At 41.7% G+C, this 21,659-nt stretch overlaps 1 long non-coding RNA gene across 8 annotated transcripts in view; it reads left to right on the top strand.

Moving 5' to 3' along the window:
* LOC119152686 overlaps positions 1 to 21,659 on the top strand; it is a 256,932-nt gene that overhangs the window by 82,470 nt on the left and 152,803 nt on the right. For all 8 annotated transcript variants that reach the window (XR_005105849.1, XR_005105856.1, XR_005105857.1 and 5 more), the window contains exon 3: positions 6,058 to 6,179. This is a non-coding gene — a long non-coding RNA (uncharacterized LOC119152686). The remainder of the gene's footprint in view (positions 1 to 6,057; positions 6,180 to 21,659) is intronic.

Raw genomic sequence — 21,659 nt, 5'->3', positions numbered from 1 at the left:
TCCCATCATCCAGGTCGCTTACAGAGATATTAAACAGCATTGGGCCCAATATTGATCCCTGGGGGATTCCACTTGTGACTGGTTACCATTTTGAAAGGGAGCTATTTACCACCACCCTCTGGGTGTGACCTGTTGCTTGCCCACCACACAGGTCACTTGTCTAGATCATAACACATCAGTTTCTCTAGAAGGCTGAGGGAAACCATATTGAAAGCCTTGGAGAAATTCAGATAGACAATGTCCAACGCTCATCCCACCTCAACCGATCAGGTTACTTTGTCATGGAAAGCAATCAGGTTTGTCAAGCACTATTTGTCCTTGGTGAATCCGTGCTGGCTTTCCTCAGTCCTGTGCTTCATTTAACTTGTGATAGCCCCTGGGAGGGTTTGTTCCATAACTTTCCCAGGGACTAAAGTAAGACCGATGGGCCTATAATTTTCTGGATCTTCCTTTAAGCTTTTCTTGTAGGTGGAGATGACATTAAGTCATCTTCCAGTGTTCTGGGACATCCCCCGATCTCCATGGGTTCTTAAAGATTGTGGAGAGTGGCCTCACAATGACATCAGCTGGCTCTGGACGCATGTAGATAATCCTAGAAATGTGGTATCGCCACCAGAGGCTGTGCGACCTGCCACTATTTTACCAAGCCTAGCTAGGTAGCTTGCTTTTCTTGGCTTTGTAGCTTTGAAGCAGAGGAATGTGGTATTTCAAGAGTTCATAAAACTGTAAGAAACTCCAGGCTTGGAAAAGCAATCGTTTTCTCAGTGCAGTGGAAGGTTGTTAACCTTTCGAAGCCTGCAAGCTGGATGCCAAGACTGTACTTCCTCCACGTTGTGCTCTCAAGGAGTATGTCATAGGCAGGGGAAGACACTGTTTTCCAGGCTCGTGCAGCGCCATTTCAGCCCAGGGTATGGTTGAGGATGGAGTTAGGAACTAAAGCAACTTGATGGTATTTGTGGCAGCATCCCTCCTGTCTTGTAACCTGGGGAAGTCGATGCTCTGAGTTACCCAACAGGACCCACTGAAACCCAGCTCCTGAATAGCTCAAGAGATGCCCTCCAGTCGCTCGTAGTGTAAGAACAGCTGCCAGTCTCGTTATGAAATAGCATCCCTCTTGGCTTCTGCTGCAGTTTGGGTTCCGCAAATGAAGTGTAGAGGAGAGAGCTGTAGAGAAAAAAGACTGCGGAGACCAAAGGAAACTGACTATCAGAGAGCAGGGTGGTACCAAGGGGTTCGTAAGGTTTAACAATTAAATAAATATTTTGCTAACAGTTTGTTTGGTTGTTACCGGATGCTTCAGCTCAGTAAACACCTGTTTGCAAGATATAAAATCTTTGGGAAAATAAGCGCAAGGTTTAATAGTGAGATTTGATGGTTTTGCTGAGCTCTGCTGGAATACTTTGATTTGGCAAATGAATCTCCCACAACTTTTAATGCAGGGTTTAAAGGAAGTTCTTTAGCTGCAAAATATGCTACAAAAGTACCAACCCCCTTCTGTTTACTCTGAACCCTCTATGAACTAATGCAATTTCTATGGTTCCTCCACAGATTTTTTAAAAGTAGGGTTTTTTTAAAATTCATTTTTAGTCTTTGTGATATCCCAGAGGCATCATTCTGCATCTTCTGAGTGGTGATTTCCGAAAATGTGAAGAGCTGGCACTGGGCTGCTCTTCAACATTAACTAGGGTTTCTTTTTTTTTCACCCTAAGTACAATCTGATATGGCACTCTTGTGTGTGTTTATTGTCAAATCCTAAAAATGTTAGTGTATGGTGCCCACACCTTTAAATAATGAAACTATATTTGTTTGCAGATACTCTAATCTGTTGTTAATAAACTTGAAAGAATACAGTCTTGTCTAATAAACACATCAAACTAATGGGTACCAAAGCAGTTCAGAAGAGTGTTTGTTGTTTGGTGTTTAGGTTTCAGTCAAAATTAATCAACAATGGATGGGGCCTGCTGTATTTATTAGCAACACAAATCCCTGTGATTCAGTGCCAGGTCCCTTTGACTCATTCCAGTGTATGCTGGCACGGGTACAGGACTGATAAATACTTACATCCTTGTGACTGTGAAAGGAGGAGGGGGGGAAAACGGAGCCGAGAAAACAGTCCTCAAGACTGGCATGAATTCCTTGAGAGCCATTTTGAATCTCTTTCTATACAGCTAGCTTGTAAATGGGAAGTCATTGATTCAGGAACAGTAGAAGCTTTTTTTCTTTGTGAAACCTTCAGCTTTGCAGATGGCTGGCTGCATAAGCCTGCATGTTTTTATTCTCGCTTCCCCTCCACGATACCCTCTCTCCGCAACTTTACTTTTCATTTTCCTTTGCTTTTTATTGAATTGCTTAAAAGGCTTCAGTTATTGAGAGGAGAAATGCTGTTGCAGACATGCTCCTTCTTGGGAGCATCTGTAAACGTCTAAAACATCCCTTGTCAGAGAAATTAAAGTGAAGGTGTTTGAATTCTTGTTGTTTAATTTTTCTGTTCCTGTTGTGAGTTAAAGGCAAATTATGGCTCATTCTGTGAAGCAGAGAAGAGAATTCCTAGCACAGAAATGTTTCTGTCAAATTAAATGAAAATTTTTACTGATTCTCTTTGCACCAGTCACTTGTGAATCTGGAGATACAGAGATTGCACTCATAGTGATTCTCTGTCTTGCAAAAAATGGGAAAGACCATTTTCCCCACACATACCCACTCTCACTTTGCTTCTGGAACCTGAAATTCTGAGTCTAGGAAGCCAAAACACTCCAATTCTGGACAGAAGTATGTTGAATTTCTTGTAAGAATTACTTAGTGATAAACTGTGCTAGGAAACAAGTTGCAGCATGTTGTTCATGCAGTCCTGGAATTTCAATAATGTTATCTCCGAGACTAGCAGTTGCGTTTGATACTGATAAATAAACCAGTCAGGTCACAGTATCTGCTACAAATTCTTGCTCTTGACGTGACACTTGCTGTTTTACAGCTTTGAACCCAGTTTTCTTTTTCTAATGGGCAAATGACTGATGAAAGTTCGGGACGCTTTCTGAGGAAGAGGGGCTTGCAGCAGAAGGGACTTCTGAAAAAACTATTTGAACACAGAATTCAGTTGCTAAATATGGGAGAAACGATGATATGGAAAAAAAATTCATTGTGGCAGTATTGCTGTATGTCAGCCTAATCGTACAGGCTTTGCTGCTCTCCGCTGCCCCCAACTTCAGAGTTTACAGCCATTTTAAGATGTGGCCAAACTGCAATTAAAATTAAACAAAATTCCCCTCTGAAGAGAATTTTGCAGTCATGAAACAAGTGTGAGAGATCTGCTTGAATAAGGACAGCCAGGAGAGGAGGCATGGTAGCATGCAGCTTGCAAACAGAGAAAGCTACAAGAAGAATTAATGTGAAGTTTGTTTCTGTTACTACCGTGACTTTGGCTTTTTATGGTTTTCATCTTTCAGGTAAAAGGATCACATTTTCTCTTCAAAATTCAAGGATATGTTTGTTTTTTAACATCAATCCAAATGCTGGTGTCCCTGCAACAAATGTTTGGAGGTTTTGGAGGGTGGGAGACACAAGGGAAGTGTCCTATGCACTTAGGGTGCAAAACAAGTACTTTAATTCAGGGAAGACTAGAACTCCCCTGGGGAGGTAAAACGTCTCCTTTTCTGAAAAAGGAATTCTTGGAGAAGAGGAAGACCCAGTTTCTATTTCACAATTTATCCTGATATTTCTCACTCTTAGACTAGGTATGAAAAGACATGCAAATTGTGTTTTTACAGAAAAGATAGCACTAACTCCTTTTGGGTCTGGTTCCTAATGTCATCATTACTGTTTGTCATATGAAAGAAAAGCAGGGGTGGTTCTCACTTGTAGGTAGAAACAGCCTGTAGACAGTGTTTGCAGAAATATCAACCAGCTTCTTCATGGGACTGTGTGTGTGACTTTCTCTCAGGCTAGCTCTGCCGATGCTGCTCTGCATCAGAGGCTGCCTTTTTGTTGTGGGGTTTCTTTCCTGAGAGAAAGCCTATACAGATAAGGGGAAAACCAGGTTCTTGTCATTGAGAGCTTCATCTAACAGTGACGGTGGTTATATTTTCTGTCTTTCTGAGTATAATACAGAACACGTGTAGTTTCTGGTTACTTCTCGACATCAGCCACTTAATTTCATCTAATAGTAATGGTCAATATCCCCTTGAGGGAAATAGTAAAAACAGGGAAGTACAGGGCAAGTGAGTTAGTATTTCCTCATGGAATTCATCAGGGGAAGAGAATGATCGGCCTCACAGAGTGTGGGTCTCCAGTACGATGTAGGATCATGGCTCACGCTGGCACCACAGCAAGCATGAATCTACCGCCAGTAAGGTAGATGCAGACAAACTTCCCTGATGAGTTATAAAAACTGCAGCAACAGGCCCCTTGCTGGATTGACCGCTTGGCTTCTTTGCAAGTTCTGTGACTAATATTAAGCACAGGACTGTGCTCTTCTCTCAAGTCAAATAGCAATCGTCGGTGTATAGGAACTGAGCCCTAATGTGCAGAAGCATACTGCACAAAACAAGAGCTGGTGGGATGGGCATGACTGAGTTTCCTGGAAAAAAATACTTTTCAATTTTAGTATAAGCCTAAACTATTTAGAGACAGGCTCTATAATGGAATGGTCAATGCCTTAGCTGAAACACCATGCTAACCTGACAAACTGATTGGTGTAAGAAAATCTAAAATTTCCAGCCTTTGTTTTGGGTCTCCCTGCTATCTTCCATCTAGGATTCCTCCAAGATCCATTGATGAACAGATTTATCTATGTAGTATCATATTTTCTTGGTCTTCAGGAAATCCATTCTGCCTGGCTGAGCCCCATAAGAGCTGCATCTTCAGTGTAAGCAGCTTTGTAGGAAGTATGATCTATAGAACCCCTCTTCTTGGGGAGATTTAGACCAGTGACTCCAGGACTAGATTGCAAAGGGTGATAAGGATTATTATCCAAACAATTGACCTGTTACCCTGAGCAGAGATAAGATGCTTGGGTTGAACACAAACCTGTATAAGTGGTACAAGTCACAATAGCATGTTCTTGCAGACATCTTGCTTTGGTACTCCTACGTCCTTTACTCATGAAGTGGCTAATTTCAAATCTTACCCAATACCCCTGTGATTAAAACAAATCCTACTTTTTTTCCTTATTTTTTTGGGGAAAATATAGACTTCCTTTAGAAATAGTGAGACTGCCTGTGAAGGAGTTCGGTGGGTGGAATTACTCACAACGATAGTTCAGTACCTTGAATAGTTGCCTTGGATATAATTTGGCATTTTCTAGTTTGAGAATGTGTGTTTTACTGTTCTCTCCCTCTTTTATTGTTGTTCTGGTCGATGTTCTCTTAGGTGTGGAGTTAAAGTACTGTATGGTGAACAAATAGTTCAGGAGAGGAAGACTATGATTCAGAATATGAGCTAAGTATGAGTTAACTTTTCTCACACATTTATTTTTCAAAACTATTTAGCAAGTGATCTAGGAGAATCATCTTTATTAATTATATTGTTCAATAAATTTTCAGTGTCTTCGCAGGCTGAAATATCTGTGAGTTCCAAGCTTTTGAGGCTATGAAATTTATTACTCTGCATCTCGTGGTATCATATCTATGTCTTGTTATTTGAGTGTAACTGAATGATCAAAGTCCTGATTTTGAGGTGAATGTTTTAATTCATTTTTGGATAATATATAAAAATACTTGTATAAAAAGTTCAGTTCCTACCGCTGTTCTTTTGAGTAAGCTCATTCACTAAAACAGTTGTGTAAAGTGATTGTGTAGAGATCATTTTCTCTTTGCTCAAAGTATTTGCTCTTTTTCCTTCCCCACTGGCACTTTTGTTTAGCTAAGGTCTACGGAATAACCACACAGTTTCATTACATACACAGCAGCTATGAAGAACTACGTTCCCAGACTGTGCATTAGCAAGGTGGCTAGAATATTCAGCAAACAACTTTCCTCAGCAGATTCTACTGTTACTGATAGATGGCTTTGCAGCTTAAAAATACAGCGTACAAGCTGTTTTTTTACTTATTTTCCCTTTTAGGATCATTTGGGTTCTCGCAGAAAATTTGGTTTCAGTGAAGTGGAGGCAAGTTGTGAAACTGTTCTCATTGAAGTGTTCCAAAGAAAAAGAGGAAGGCTGAAGTGCCTTTTCATCATTAGGAGGTAAAATTTCGATATTGTCATTGGAATCTGTACTTTGTGGTGTTTAGACAAGCAGGTGCAAAAAACCACCTTGAGTTCAACATTTTTGTCCCTAGGATTTCTTTTTATGGATTTTTTTTTTTTCATTCCTAATCAGAATGAAACTAAACTTCAAGATCTTCAACAAAATGGATTTTTTTTTACCTGGCACCTGTTCCAAGCATTTACTGTACTTTTCTGAGGAGTAGATGTACTTTAAAATTTGGCAGATATTTTGAGGAAGATGCAGCTGACCTCTGTGCAAGGATTCAGAACGTGGATACTTAATATTTTTAGCTGTCTCGTTGGCAAAGGTCTGTGTGGAGCAAGCAGCTGAATACTTTCACTCTTTTATCTGAAATGCATATACATGTCAGTCTTCCCCTTCTCGCCCCTGCCCTGCCAAATGCTTTGGGCACTTGAAAGTGAAATGGACTGGATTTGTAAGAGTTGTGTTGTGACTGTGGAGGGAATTGGATAATTTGCCTGAACTGTGGGAGGTCCAGGTGTGACTCCTCCTCTGCCAGACTGGTGCAGGTTGTTATCCTTGTTTCTCCAAAAGCGAATGTGCTTACTACCAGGCTGCTCTTTAGGTTCTGCTCTTCTTTGTTGTTGCTTCAGTGGGAGACCATCTGCTGAAACAATTTCTGTGACAGTGACATGTCATCCCCGGATGATTGCCCAAAGCAAGAGTTAGAAAGCTTTTTGATTCATTTTGCTTTGTCCCAGATTTAGAAAGTGTATCAGCTTCATCAAGATGGACTGAAAATATTCATAGCCAGAAATTTGTGAACATCCTAATTTGGGATCCCTTGGGCAGAGGAAGGAAAGTAAATTTTGAGAAGCTGAAGTTTAAGTGAGCAGAAGGAGAGGAGGGAGCAAAAAACCTGTTCTGTTAATCTAGTCTTTCATTCCCCCAAACTGCTGAAAATATTTTAGAAGTTCAGAAACAAGTTGGTCACATGGTTTTTGGATATCCTGAGTTATTTTTGCTGTTCTGGGGAAAATGAATACTCTGGAAAAATAACTGAATAATTACCCAACTCTATTCATTATTACTAAATGTGTTGGCTGCCTTCCCTATTGCTCTGCCCCTTTTTCATTATTCTTTTTCTCTTCTGACTTCCTTGCCTAATTCCAAGGAAGAATTTGTCTTTCCTGGAAGGATCCCTGGGAACCATAGAAAGGGATGAAAAATCTTTATTCCCTCAAGGACTTTGCATCAGTAGAACACACTTACTCTTGTCAGTACCAAGCTACCTACTCCTATCTTTAGAAACCACAGTCAACCTTGTATGTGTCACTGTCCTAATTCCATATACCACATACTAAAGAAGAAACTTGGCGATGTCAGCCAACATTAGCTGTATCCACACAGGCCTTTTATAGTGGATAACTTGACGTGTTGCTAAGACAAGATGTTGAATTGTCTTTTCTAAACATTTTTTTGACCTGAACTATTTGTAGGGTGTATGTTTGCTGCAGCCTTGGGGGGGGGTACATGGTGGAAGAAGCAGGATAAATTCCTAAAATAGGCTTTTAGGCTTTCATTGATCTGGTGAGACAGTGTAGTTGAGTGAACTAGAAGCACTTTAATTCTACTTCTCTCAGAAGCCACTATAAACCACAGGAAGATTTCAGAAGCACATAGTCTGGCCATCTGCAAGACAGGACTAAGATTTCCAACACCTTCCTTTTGATAGCATCTCTGCAAGATGCTGAGGAGCCTCTTCTCCTAATAAAAATTAAGGTTATACAATGCTTTTAAGGACTATGTTTTAAGCAAGTATTATGCCTACACATTAATAAAAAGTGGCTACATAGTAAACCAGCATCACAGTTATGAGTGGTGGAGTTAATTTTAATAGCAATGATCTATAAAATATTTAAGACAATTTAAAAAAAAAAAACCCACCCTAAAACTACATAGCTCGGAGCTCTGTTTCTTCTGTATTTGGTCACAAACATCTAACACAAAGTCAAAGGTCAATGTTATGTACATTCCTGATGCTCTTCTGGGCATTGCAGGGACAGGAAAGCAGAAAATAAGATCCAGAGTATATGGTTGGACAGACAGATCACAAAGTGTTTTAAAATCCATGTTGGAAATTTATTTGCTTAAATATAGGAACATTAACGCTGTTGTATAGGATTTGTGCACCCATGACTTGCTTGAGGATGTCAAAGTTAAAATCCCAGTCGTTAAGCTAATGATATATAAACACAGTGTACCTGGCCAACCACTAGAAAAAATTAGACAATGTATAGGCTCAATAACTGTCTTATGTTAATAATATGAGGCCAAAGTTGTGGCAATGTTATTTGGTAGTTAGATGAACAGAGAAGAGATGTATCACCCTGAACACAAAACACATTTTTACATGCTTCCCTTTGTTGGTTACTAACCACAAATGAACTAGCAATACCTAATTTGACTTAAGTTATTTCTTTTTGGGGACATAGTAGAACATTCCAAATTAAGGAAAGACAGTATGACTGGAAGTCAGCGCTTATGGGATTATTTCTATTTTTTGACAATGGCAATATATGACCTTTTGCCATATCAGTTAAAAAAACCCCACCAACTGAACAAATTAATGGGAGAAAAAAAAATAATATTTAATTTCTGGCTTGAAGACCCTGACCTGGAGTTTGTTTGGGCTGAGAGAAGGTACCAGGAAAGTACTGTTCCTTTTCCATTTCTTATATTTTTCTGTTAATACATATTACTGATTACTGTCATAGATGTGACATTACGCATGATGGACCTTTGATCAGTGCTTATATAGCAGTCTTCAAATTTTTATTCTCTGTGTTCCGTATTTGCATACTGAAGGAATTAACATTTAGGTCTGCAAAATTCCCATTCACTTGCCGCCTGATAGCATAACTGCTTGAGAACTTCTGGTAAATTCATTTTTACCAGTTTGTACTTGCACAGCCTCGCAAAAATTGAGAGCACTGGGCTATTAGGCCTCAACCAGTATGATTCTCAAAGTTGGCATTTCCCCTTCTCACTCATCTCACCCAACCTGAAGTGTGTGCTGTCTGAATCTAGCCAAAAAGTGCTTCCCATAGCTTAAAGGGAAACGAGACACAAGTCTAATGACATAGGGAGAAACAGGGTCTTGAAGAGGTTATCAGAGCTGCAGCAATGTATGTTGAGTTGGTGATGTAATGTTCTGGCTCTTACTTGTCATATGTGGCTCTTCAGTGTTGCCAAAGGGAACTAAGCCTATTCTCTGCTTTACCCCTGCTCATTTCTTTGGCTAGTAACTGTACATTGTTAAATGACAACCGTAAAACCAGGTCAGAGTGCCTAGGTGGTTAGAGACAGCAGCAGAGAGGAGTCACTTTCAAGTAAACTGTTGTAGTGTCTCACTTCATGTATCTTCTAAAGTGGGGCTGGAGAGACCAGCCACCAAGCAGTGCCCTGTCCTGTGGATCCTGACTGCGCTGCCTGTCCTGGTAGGAGCATGTGTAAACTGAAGTGGTGCTTGGGACGCAGACATCTATGCAGTCTCTGCATTGTAGGGGGCTTAATCTTGGACTAGCTCTAGTCTGGAGTGAGTGTCCATTATTTGTGGATTGTGTTAGGTGCATTCCTGGGGTGCATGTCCCAGTTTGGTTTCATTCTCCTTGAATGAATTTCGTGCACTGTAGACATTCATTTCATTCTGATGAAATGAATGTTCATTAGCAACTGAGGCACATTAGATATATATCTGGACCATCTCTCTCTCTCTCTGTCTTCCACCAGAAGGAGCCAGGTTGAATGCCCTGAGACAGCCTTGCAATATCAACCAAAGTGCAGTTAAGTAGGGAAGATGGAAAGATTCACCTCAAAAGCCCACTCCTGATCCTGAAACACTGTAAAATGCTCTCTGTCTTGGGTTAGCTGGAAAGGACTGAACATGTTAAACTTCTCCTTCCAGTGCAGCAGCAGCGAAAAACTTCTAGCAGCTGTCATGCTAGTGCCACTCCTGAAACACGGACAGTAACAAAAATGTAAAAGACACAGAACGATGAGTACAGGAAAGCAAGACAGAATTCAGAAAGTAGCTGGAGGCATGATGGCTATCTTTCTGTCTGGTGTCTGAAACTTGGCCATGGGACAGGCACAACATGGGCACTGGGGAAGAAAACGCTTCATGCTGCCCCACCAGCATTGTGAGAAGGACTGCGGCTAACAGGAGTCCAATGCTGAAGGCTGGTTGCTCCTTAATCTTTCTAGTAAGACTGCTGATGAGATTGCTATTTATACCAACTAAAGTGCTGATTTTTAGTCATGTCAAAGTGTCCAAAGGTGGCTGTAGTCGATCGCTTAGCTTCATTTCCTACCAGTTATCAAACAGCCAACAGATGACCGTAGCTTTGATGTCCATTGTTAGCTTTTGTCACATGCAAGAAGGTGTCATATCCTCAAATCACTCTCCTCTTTCTATCCCTCAGGCTCTGTCATTTTCTTTCCGTGTTTATTGGTCAACGGAATGCAATTCTTGCTTACTTACCTTCTCTCAAGTACTTCCTTTGGAAAAAATGAAACAAAGAAGCCCCAGCATCGAAGTTCCCAATGGCACCTATTTGCAATCATAGGTTGGCTGAAAGCCTGACTTTACCAGTTTGTTTCAGGTGCAGATCTCCCCACCCCCCTGATTGTGCTGGAAGTGAACATGAAGAGGGAAAATATAATTTAGCTGGTAACATCTTCTGGAAGGATCAGCCCTGTGATGCACTGGGTTAGAGTGGGAGGGGTCTCTGATGTTAGTTTAGTGATTAAGTTACAGGAAGGAAGATCACAGGGTAGCTACGTGAATAGAGAAGGAAAATATCTGCAGGGAGGCCACCCACACCCCACCCAGGTCTTAGCTACATTCTTTCCAAATGCCATTCACAGAAGCCCCCTTCACTAAATATAGACAGTATAAAACCCCTCGTGAAACAATGTTGGAAGATGTGGTAAGGCATTCTTTTTTAAATGTTATTTTTATAATATTGTTTTGATTTTATTTTCAGCAAGCATCTAAACTGTTTTTTAATTTTTTTGCTTGGTATTTGTGAAAGGAAGTCTTGGTTTCCAACTATGTACCCGTTGCAGAAATAGCCCTTTTGCATTTATGAGACTGTAGTTAACAAAAACACCAGTTGCAACCAATAATTTTTCCTATTTTCTTCCTGGAGGCATATTACGGGTCATTCCCTCTCTTCTAGAAAGGGCAGAGGGAGAGCAGGGCAGGAAGGAAATGAAGCTACAGCGCAGGCAGGCAGAGGCAGTTGAGCAGCAGGGTTTGGGTGTCCTGCTACCCCATGAAATCTACAGCTCTTAGTCCACTGTCCAGGCTTCTTTTCAGCTCAAGCCTGGGATCTGGGTGGGTCCAGCTGCAAGTAAATTAACTTGCTGGAAAAAAATGATAGACAGAGATGCCCAGGAAAAAGATACAGGATTAGGCCAAAGGGAGAGAGTAAGGGAGACTAACATTGTCATTAAGGTATTAGTGCGGTATATGGGTATCCATTGAATAATGACATATTTTATGAAACAGAGTGATAATAGAAGAAGAAACAGATCTTAGAATCAAGCACCTTCTAGAGATGTAGGTTCAAGTCCTGGCTTAGAACTGGGCAGATGCAGAATCAACCTTTTCTCACTCTCATGGGTAGTCAGACCACTCACTTGTATTTAACTCTCAGTTTGAAGAATGCAGGGTTTTTTTAGACCATATGGCATGTTAGCTGAGAGGAAGCATTTAGCCCTGCAGCTGGGAGGGTTCACATAAGAACCGGATTGACTAGGAAAGAGAAGTGTTCAAAAGCCTCCGATTGTGACAGGACCATCTAGTAATACGTGAAATGAGGGTTCTTCATGCTATATCAGATCTTCCAGTGAAGAAGATGAAACAGCTACAAAAACAAAGCTTGATGGGGCGGGGGGTGTTATTGCGTAGGAGGGAAGAGCAGTATCTGTAGCAAGGGGATGATGCAAAGTACGTAGGGTAAGTGTTGGACTGGGCTACTTGGGTGAACTGAATCTTTGCAATTCCTTAGGCTTTGTTGTGTGCACCTTCAGACTGTTCAGCTGGAAGGAGCCATGAAAGCAAGGTATGAGTCAAGGGTGGAACTAATGCCCATTTCCATATACAAATGGAGAAGCATTATTTTTTTTACCTTAGCAGTGGGAGGAATGGAATACAAGCATGGAGGTAAAAATGTATCTGACTCATGACAAGGAATTCATACATCAGTTTGATAGATTCTGTCATGTTTCCTTTGTGAGTATTCAGCACAAATAATGTATGACTTTGCCCACAGTCTTTTCCATGTCCAAAAAGTGCTCCTGCATGATGCATACTGTAACGGTACAAGGACTTTAAAATTGAAGTAAGGCTGTAATGATACTTTTTGGTCATAAAGGTATAACTATTACTAGAATAATTGTCTCGCAAAATGAAAGTCAAGGGTTTTTATTGCTGTAAAGGTTCTAATACTTAAGCATGTATGTATTTTTCTTTCTTTTAAACCATGCAAGTTCCTAAATGTGCATGCATCTAAACCACTTTAGTGTGGTTACATAAATCATGATTGTCAGTGACAGTAATTATTGGTTTTGGAGGGTGATGACTTCAAAATAAACCCTTATTTTTCCAAACATCAGAACTTGAAATATGTGCATCTCTCCATGCCAATAGCAAGTATGTTAGCACCCTGATTCATTTTCCCCCCTACAGTCTTTGCCTTTTTGTGTTTCACGTGTTAAGAGTCAGTGGAAATAGGCAAGTCAGAATTTTCCACTCACCATGTGTTACTAGAATTTGTGTCTGAATTTCTAATAGAGCAGAAATATGTACCTATGTAATAACAGATCCTAGCTGCATTTTTTAATCCAGGTACAAGTCTCCTTATTGGTGGTGTTCTGGGTCATCCCTTTGTAGAAGTTCCTACCTCTGTACCAAAGGAAAACGAATGCTTGCCACAAATCATTAAAATGACAAAGTATACAGCCTTCTAGAATATCATTAGGATTTACTGGTCTTGTGGTTTGAACTCAGAGATGTATTGCAGTTCAGAGGCTATAATGGCACCTGTACACAGAACGGGTAGGTTACCATTGCCTGTTTCTCCTGCAGCAAATGCGTGGTTCTTCATTACTTTTGTGTAGGTCCATTTCCCAGCTGAGACCTGCTGGCTTCAGTTGAATTGTGTAGACTCCCATTTAGGTTTTTTAAGTTACTTGTTGTCAGGGTTGCAGTACCTGGAGATTATAGTGTCTTTTAGGAGGTGGGGGTGTCGTCTTTTCTTGCAGGTGATAAGCAGTACAGAAATTATGTGTTCAGGCAACAGCTGGAACATGTGATGTGGCAGTCAACTGGATGAGGCTGCTGAGGAGGGAATGTAACTAAACAAAACTGATAGATTTAACTGAGTAAGGAAATGTTTAAGTTCCAGATGTTTAAACTCTAACCCCTCTGACGAAAAGGCTTATCCTTCCATATTTGGAGCCGACGGGTAAGCAGCGCGCTGCGCCTGCCTGGCTGCTTGTGTGCCGCTGCCACACACCCAAGGTACAGCCCTCCGCCACCGTACGTAGTGTGGTAGGAGCAGTGATTACGCTACTGTTTCTGAAGCGGTACTAACCATTTTCTCTTACGAATAAGTGGGTGCCTAGTGGACGTCAGAGCTATGTCTTTTGTGCTTTACATTGAAAAGTGTCAATACTAAGTATCACCGAGCTGAAACTGAGATTATCTGTATATCTGTAATGAATCCAGAAATCTTGGGCCTAGTTCATCATTAAAATGTGTCTCTGCAAGCTGGTTAAGGTCTCTGTAGCAGCAAACAGACAGGCAGAAATCTCTCCTCTGTCCAGGGAGGAATTCCCCCAGCACGGAAAATCCCTACATGTGGTAAAAGACTGCTTCTGCCAAAGTTGAGAGATCTATGCAAAAAGTGTTGGCATGGGAAACATCCCAGGGGTGGTTACGGTAGGCAATGTTCTCTCACGTAGCATGAGCTAGGTAGTGGCATAATAGGACTTTGTTCCTGCAGTACCACTAAGCCAGAACTGGAGGCAGATCTGGTTATAGATGCTTCTACCACACCTGGTGTTCTTGCTGTAAGCATGAGCCTCCTTCTTGATGCCTCCTGTGAAGACCTCTCCTCCTCCCACCAGCCTCCGCCTCCCCACCTGGCCATGGCCTTCTGTCTCAGAGGAAGGGAGGCCGCCTGTTGGTCTGGTGCTACATGCTAGTTCTTTTTACTGGTTTCTTGGATCTGCAGCTAACTCCTGTAACCTTTCCAAGTGCAACTTGTCTTTTGCTTATCTGGTGGACGGGCAAGTGTTGTCGGTACTTCTTTGTGTGGTTGTCCAAGGATCTCACCCACCTCTATTCTTCAAAATGGCCTGAGGTGTGTTGCTCCTTTGTAGCACCGCCATTCCCTTTACTGCCTGTGCAGCTGTTGTTCCTTTGCCAAGCAGAGCACGTTACCCTGTGGGGGAATGGTTGTGGTTTCCAACCTGCCGTTCCTTTGGATTTTGCCTGGCTTCTCAGAGGCCATAATAGAATGGCCTAAAAAATCCAGGTGGGGATTTCCTCCTGTTCCCTCTATGTGGCCCCACCATCAGCAAGATCACTGGGACTTTACGTAAGCTTAGAAGCTGCATAGGGTTTAGCTCTAATTTCAGCCTGCATTAGGCCTGTAGGGATTTTCTTTCTTATTTTGAAGTCATTCTGGTGATATAATGCTGTACTCACTATATATATATATATATATACACGTGCAATATCTGTATTTGGTTTGCTCTCTTTCTTTGCCAATAATGGGCAGTGCTGCCACATACAATTTTTCCGCTCTTTGGGCTTTTGAAAGATCTGATTAGAAAATACATCATGCGCATCAGCAAATGTAGTGCAGAGGCTTAAGTTCATGTTAACTGTGAGGAAAAAACGCTAAGGTCTTCTCATCTCTGTACTTTCACTTCCACAATATTTAATGGCTCACACTTCATCACACCTCAGAACTCTTTCTTTCTCTTCTCCGAGAAAACCAAGTGCCAAAAGAAGATGATATACAGACTGTTATCTCAGCAGGTAAATTTACCTGCCCCTCAATTTGAGTGGATATATCATTTGCATAGTTTCTTGTTAAAATCACAGTAATTAATAGGGAAATTACTTGAAGGGAACAAGGTTTTAGTTGTTTCTTGGCTGCATGCATAGAAAACTAGCTATTAAAACTGAAAGATATTGAAAAGGTCCCAACAAGGTAGAAATCACCATCTTTCATAATAACAGTAGCAGCAGTAAATTATGAGATTTAATGGACCCAAGATTTCTGGACCTCAAACAAAACCCCAAAGCCACCTGTGCTCCAGAATATGTTTTCTTACTACAAAACTTGTACTTCACATAATTTTGGAAATTTCCCCCACATTATCATTTTATAAATGATGTAAAATTTTCTTATACTAAAAGCCTACTAGATCTTGGGAGAATAACTGGTCAGTGTGTGTACACAGACAGCTATTTTCTACTATTACAGATTCACATTTTATTTCGGTATGAATGCAGTAGGGCAGAAAGGCACGAAGCTGACAGTATTAGCTACCCTAATTCTATGACAATAAAAGGTTTTATACTGAGATAATGCAGTTTAAGGGCTCAAGGACTCACTCTTCACCAGAAAGAGTCAGTCCTTAAAGACAGAAAGCATGACTTGAGGAAAGGGTAGATACTCAAAGTTGTCTTGTGTGACTCTATGATGTGCCTTTGTGAACAAAGCAGTGATATTGGACATGTCGTATTAACAGGACGTTGTCCCCAAAACTGTGCAGCTGTCCACAAGATAGGTGCCACATTAAGTAATTTCTTCATTTTACTTAACAAATAGAATGCTGCAGTGATCCTCACCTGTCATGAACTAACCTTCTTGATTTGCATGTAAGAGAGGCATGTGAACTGGAGCCCAGCTTTGTGTCAGGCTAAGGAATTCAGCGTGCCATAAACCCCCAGAACTGTGATCCACGTGGGACTGGGCTCCAACCAGTCACATATCCTATCAATCAGGAGGACCCCTGCATAGTATGTCATTAACTTTTACAATTCAGACTAGTGTGGGACTCTGCTATACTCAATCCATCAGTCAAGTCTTTCTGCACAGTTCCTCCACAGGGAATACATCAACCTTTATAATGCTGGTCATTGACAAGCTGAGTTGTGATCAATCAATCAATCTTCTGTCATGCTACATAACAGCTGCAGGGTAACACAAGCTAGACTACCCCATAGAAAACAAAAAAGTGAAAGAACAAAACAAAAAATCCACCTATTCCTTACATATCACCCCCAACGACATCATCTTCCACTTTTCTGTCAATTATTTTGCTGCTTTTTTTTTTTTCTTTCCCAAACTCAATTCTGATGAGTGTTTTTAATTATGGTGTTTTTTTATTAAGTTTTCTGTGTATATGTATGTGATTACCTAATCGTTTGGCAGAAAGAACTGTCTCTGATCAGGCCCAGGCCTAGAATAACAGAAGTATGGTAGGTCAGGATGGAAGAAGGTAGATTGGCAGAGCAAGTGTGTTTACATCATCCCTGGCTCTAGCTCAGTTTATCAGTAGATTTGGCCCAATTTACTGTTTCTTTATAGCTAATGATGAAGTAGATCATATAAAACAAGGATGATTTCCAGGATAATAACTGTTTGGAAAAGCTAGTAGTGAATCAAACTGAATTAAAGAGAGAGAGTGGTAGTATATATGGTTTGTCCCATGTGTGGGCAGTGAGCAAAGGACATGGTAGTACTTGAGCATTCATATAGCGACTGATTTCTGCACACCCCTGCACCCCAGTTTTGGTAGAAATTAGTAGATTTTATGTTTTTTATGTATGTTAAACCTGTGTATGTGTGTATATATATATAAAAAAGTTTTTGCTGTAATGTCTTGCTTCTCTGTTGTTTGTATCAATGAATTTCAGAGGTTGTTTTTTTTTGGCAACACTTTTATGTCTGGGAAAATACTGTAATTATACTGTGAAGCAATCTCAGTTTTACCAATTCTTAAGTATTTTGTAAAATTCGGGGGGGGGGGGGGGGGGGGCGGGGGGGAAGGTCTTTTGACTCCCCCATGCCTTCCTAGCAATGCGATAATCTGTGCAGTTATAACTTCTCTTTTCTATTGATGATTCTCTTTTCTATTGATGAGGCCACCAGTTTGCCAGTATTCTGAGCAGGTATATATTTTGCATTAGCTTTAGAAAAATTAATAACATAAAATTCAATGTAATTGAAGCGGTTCCTCTGCGGTTCAACAAGTATTAGGAATGGGGGATGGCATGAGGAATGGGCTCAGTTGTGCAATGGTAACATTCAAGTTACAGGACCTGCATTGAAGGGAACAGCTGGAGTAGCATAGCTTCTTGGTTCAAATGTGGTACTTTCTAGGGCATGGGCCAAAAACTGTTAGTAGCTGTGTTTTTATAACTTTTGGGAGCAGTGCTGCTTTAGCGGCACACAGTGGAGTCAATATGCTTTTAGCCGACTGCATCTAGGAAAATTCAGTGCCTGAAGATAGAGCGACAGACTTGAAGGGGTTCAGAAAGACCAAACCTTGCTGCTTACCCTTCGTCCCATAGTAATGCAAGTTAGGCAGTTATTTGGAAGAGGAGTTGGTCTGGGGCACTGGTCCCTTATTGTCCAGATCAGCTCTAGAGCAAGCTGGGACACATTCCTGGCCTGAATTTATAGTTTTCCTTTCTGTTGCTGTCTCAGCCATTCTGTGCCCAGTGACCTTGGCCAAACAGCTCCCTTTCTTCTGCTACCATTTCTCCTTGGAGATAGCGATACTCCTCTCTGCTATGCTCAACTCTGAGATCTACTAGTGAAAGGTAGTAGACAAGAACTGGGCGGATTTCATTGCAGATCTTAGAGAGACATTTTTTGGTAGTAAGTTTTATGGCAGTTGCAGCCTTTGTGCAAGACTATGATTGTTTCTATAGCAGGAAGTTCCCTGTTCTACTTCCTTGTAGGAAACACTGAGATTTTCGTGTTTTGGGAAGAGATGACAGAGTAGGAAATGGCTTGTGAATGCAGCCCTACAAATACTTAAAACACTGGTTAGGAAATTTGCTAATTTATAAGCCTGCATCTTGGCAGGGAGGAAAGCTCTGAAATCTCTGTGCCAGGGAAGCAAGTCGTGTTAATGAGAAAAGGCAGGCATATTTGTGTGGGGCCTGGGGCATTGTAAGGCAAGGATGCAATGGATTTCCAGATCTCGGCATGATAGGGAAAGGGAATCACTGCTCACATAGGCCACGGGGAGGCAACTAAACTAGAGGAGAAGGATTAAAACTTACCTTATCCACCAAAAGCTTTCTTTATAAAACACAGGCTCCTGTGTCAGTGTGGGAAGAAGTCCACACCAAAAAAAAGTTGTACTGGATTCACTAGCTCTCTTTCCCTCCTCTGTATCCTGCCAAAAAAGCTATTTTGCTTTAATTTTGTTTTTGTGTTGTTTTTCATGATGCTAAAGCATTGCTTGAACACAGATGTAAAACATCATTACAGTACTGTAAGGCGTGGACCACACAGACATGCAGTTCCTTTCGAAATACAAACCAGAGGAAACAATCTGCCTTTAAAATTAAACTTCCTCATTAATTTCATTAAAAACGTGTGCAGCTTCTAAGCTGCAGGCCGAGGATGACTTAAAACATAGCATTATCCCTTAAAAACTGGTAGGCAGTGAATGTACTCTATAGGGAAGAAAAAAAAAAAAAAAAAGACAATCTGAAAGAAAGGTTGCGAAAGGGAAGCGGATCTCCTGCCGTGGTTGCCATTTTTCTACTCCTGTCTGCTTTGCCGTGCTCTGCAGACACACAATAATAACCCCAGTGGGCCCAGGGATCAAATGACGTGTTGCTGAAGGATTAGGAGCAATTCTATCCCCCTGGCATGGGCTTAGGAATTTTCATTAAAATGACCTTGGGTGTGGTAAGAAAGGAATTCGGGCTGCATGGATGGAGAGCTAAACATCCTACCTGGGGAACAACAAAAGGGCCTTGGCAAGACTCGCCTCCCTGGGCCCCAAGCAGAGCTGTCATGCTTTTTCCCCCTCAGTGCAGTTGTGCATGGATTAGCTTGGAGATACGTGGAGGGTCAGAATTAAAAGGTATCTTTCCAGGGATAGAGGGGGGAAGCGGGAGGATGGAGGGGAGGAACAGGCTAGAGGGCTTTTTTCCTGGAATTGCTTAAAACCAAATACTTAGAAACAAATATGTGTCTGGTTGACAGTGGACTTGCATTTAATTAAGAAGGGAGCATTGTGCTTAAGTGCAGCAGCAGTAGAAAATGGAAAATTATTGCTAGATTGCGCAACCCTGTCTTGTTCATCTACACAAGCAGCCCTTCCGCAGTTTGGTGTGCAGTGGGCAGCATCTTGTGCATTACAGTGGCACTTTTCTATTTCTGCTGGCTAAACCCAATTGGTTTTGAGGAAGCAATTAACTCATAACTGTAATGCAGTTACCTATGAAGTACGCCGTAACATCTTCAATTCATAAGAATGTTCCAGAAGGAATGTGATTATCAGAATAAAAAAGAAAGCCTGATGTTAGCAACACAGCAAAAGCATTAAAGCAAGCAGAATGTAAATATCCATGCTTAAGTTTATAGGGTGTGTAGTTGAATGGTTCTATGCTTGAATACACAGTCTTGACAAATTTCACCACCTCCTGGTAAAATGTCCCTCCTTGCCTTGCAATCAAGGTAAATTAAAAGAAATGGGAGCAGATGTTATTCTTCTAGGGCCGATTTGTTGCTTTTGTCCTCAAATTCCACTTCTGTGTCACAGTCTCATTTGAGCATCCTGCAGGCTTTGCATCTCAAGCTGTTAAACCCTCTCGGCAGACTCTTTAATGCACGAGATGGTGACCCAAAAGGCTTTTCTCAAAATACTGATTGAAATGATGAAAGAAGGAAAGTGGTGAAACTCACTGACCAAGCAATGGGCTGTTGAGTTAGTCTCTGCTCGATCAGTCTAGCCATGTAGAGAGCACAAAAAATATAGCAGATGATCTTGGTGACAACAGTTGTCCTGGACCACTTGGATGTAACAAAAGGTGTTAAGAAGCAAACACTGAGACAGGTGTATTATCTGTAGTTAACTTTTGTTGTCTAGTTTGAGAGGTTTGTTTTGAGCTGGAACTGGAATTGGCTTTAGAGATGCAAACTCGTTCTGGAAGACGTCAAGGAGCTCTTGATGTCCAAAGATACGATGGTCAACACTCAACAGTTAGGTGAACCTGAGCTATGTTCATAGGTGTACCTGTGCCCAGCTGTGTCTTCTACTGACCCTCATTGGACTTCCCAATCTGAGCCCAGACTGGACCTGTAATCTCACCTTTTTGCATGGTCACTGGGCTGTAGGTGGATCTTCTCATTGTCACCACCCTGGCCCTGCTCCATTCCTGGCTTGTCTAGCCCTGTTCCTAGAGAGTTAATGCAGGGAAGGAGCAGGATGCTGGGCAGTTAGCTTCAGTGAGGTTCCTGGGCCCCTAGGCAGAGGGTCCCATGTGAGGCTGGTCGGAGCAATTGTTGGTACCCTTATGATGGAAGGGTCTCCGACTTGAGCAGGAGTGGGGCAGGGTGTGTCTCAACTGGGTCAGCACTGGCTTTTTGTGAGATACCGCGCAGCTTCTCTGTTGGGAGTACAGATATCTCCTCTTTGCTAAGACAGGGAAGTCATTAAGTTGGCTCATGTTGTCCTGTCAGTGGACTTGAGAAAACTAGGGGGGAGCTGTGAGCCACAGTTACTTGCAGTTTGCTGAGACAGGAGGAAACTCCGTTACTTTGGGCCGTGAGTGCAACCTTGTTGAACCTAAGGGACAGTTAAGAGCCCATTAGTCCTCCTTCCTTTGGTCTTCCTCTAAAGAAGATCAGTTTGGGCTTGGCCTCACCAAATGCTGTCTTCTGGGAGAAGACACAGCCCAGGGACGGACTTCCCTGGACCAGAGGAAAGGCTGAGCCTTTTGCAGCAGGTGCTGTGTGGTCGACCACCCAGAGTTTGTAAACCAGAAGCTGATTGAGTGCAAAGCCCTGTCATGTCCCCAGAGGGTGCCCTGGGTGGGATTGCCATGATAGCAACAAAAGACTATCTGTTCCAGGCCTCTCCTTCCTGAGCCTGCAGAAACACAATCTGTTACTTCAGACTGAAAGAGTTTATTTCAGCCTGATTACATTACAAGAAGATCCTGGAGTGAGTTCATGTGCGAGCAGCAGAAACCTGTCATGTTTGAGAAACTGTTTTGTCAGCATGACTGGCCCGTTCCCCTCAGCTCAGTACCTGGAGGCAGAAGGCACCGTGGTTAAGGGGGGAGGCCTGGATATATTAATCAAACCTGTAATCTCCGCCAAAGACATGTGTAGGCACTGCTGCTGAAGATGTTATTCTAGACACCGTATGCT

Source organism: Falco rusticolus, chromosome 1 (genome assembly GCF_015220075.1).
Source record: "Falco rusticolus isolate bFalRus1 chromosome 1, bFalRus1.pri, whole genome shotgun sequence".
NCBI lineage: Eukaryota > Metazoa > Chordata > Aves > Falconiformes > Falconidae > Falco > Falco rusticolus.
The sequence above is the reverse complement of the archived record's forward strand: the minus strand, read 5'-3'. Positions and strand labels throughout refer to the sequence as shown.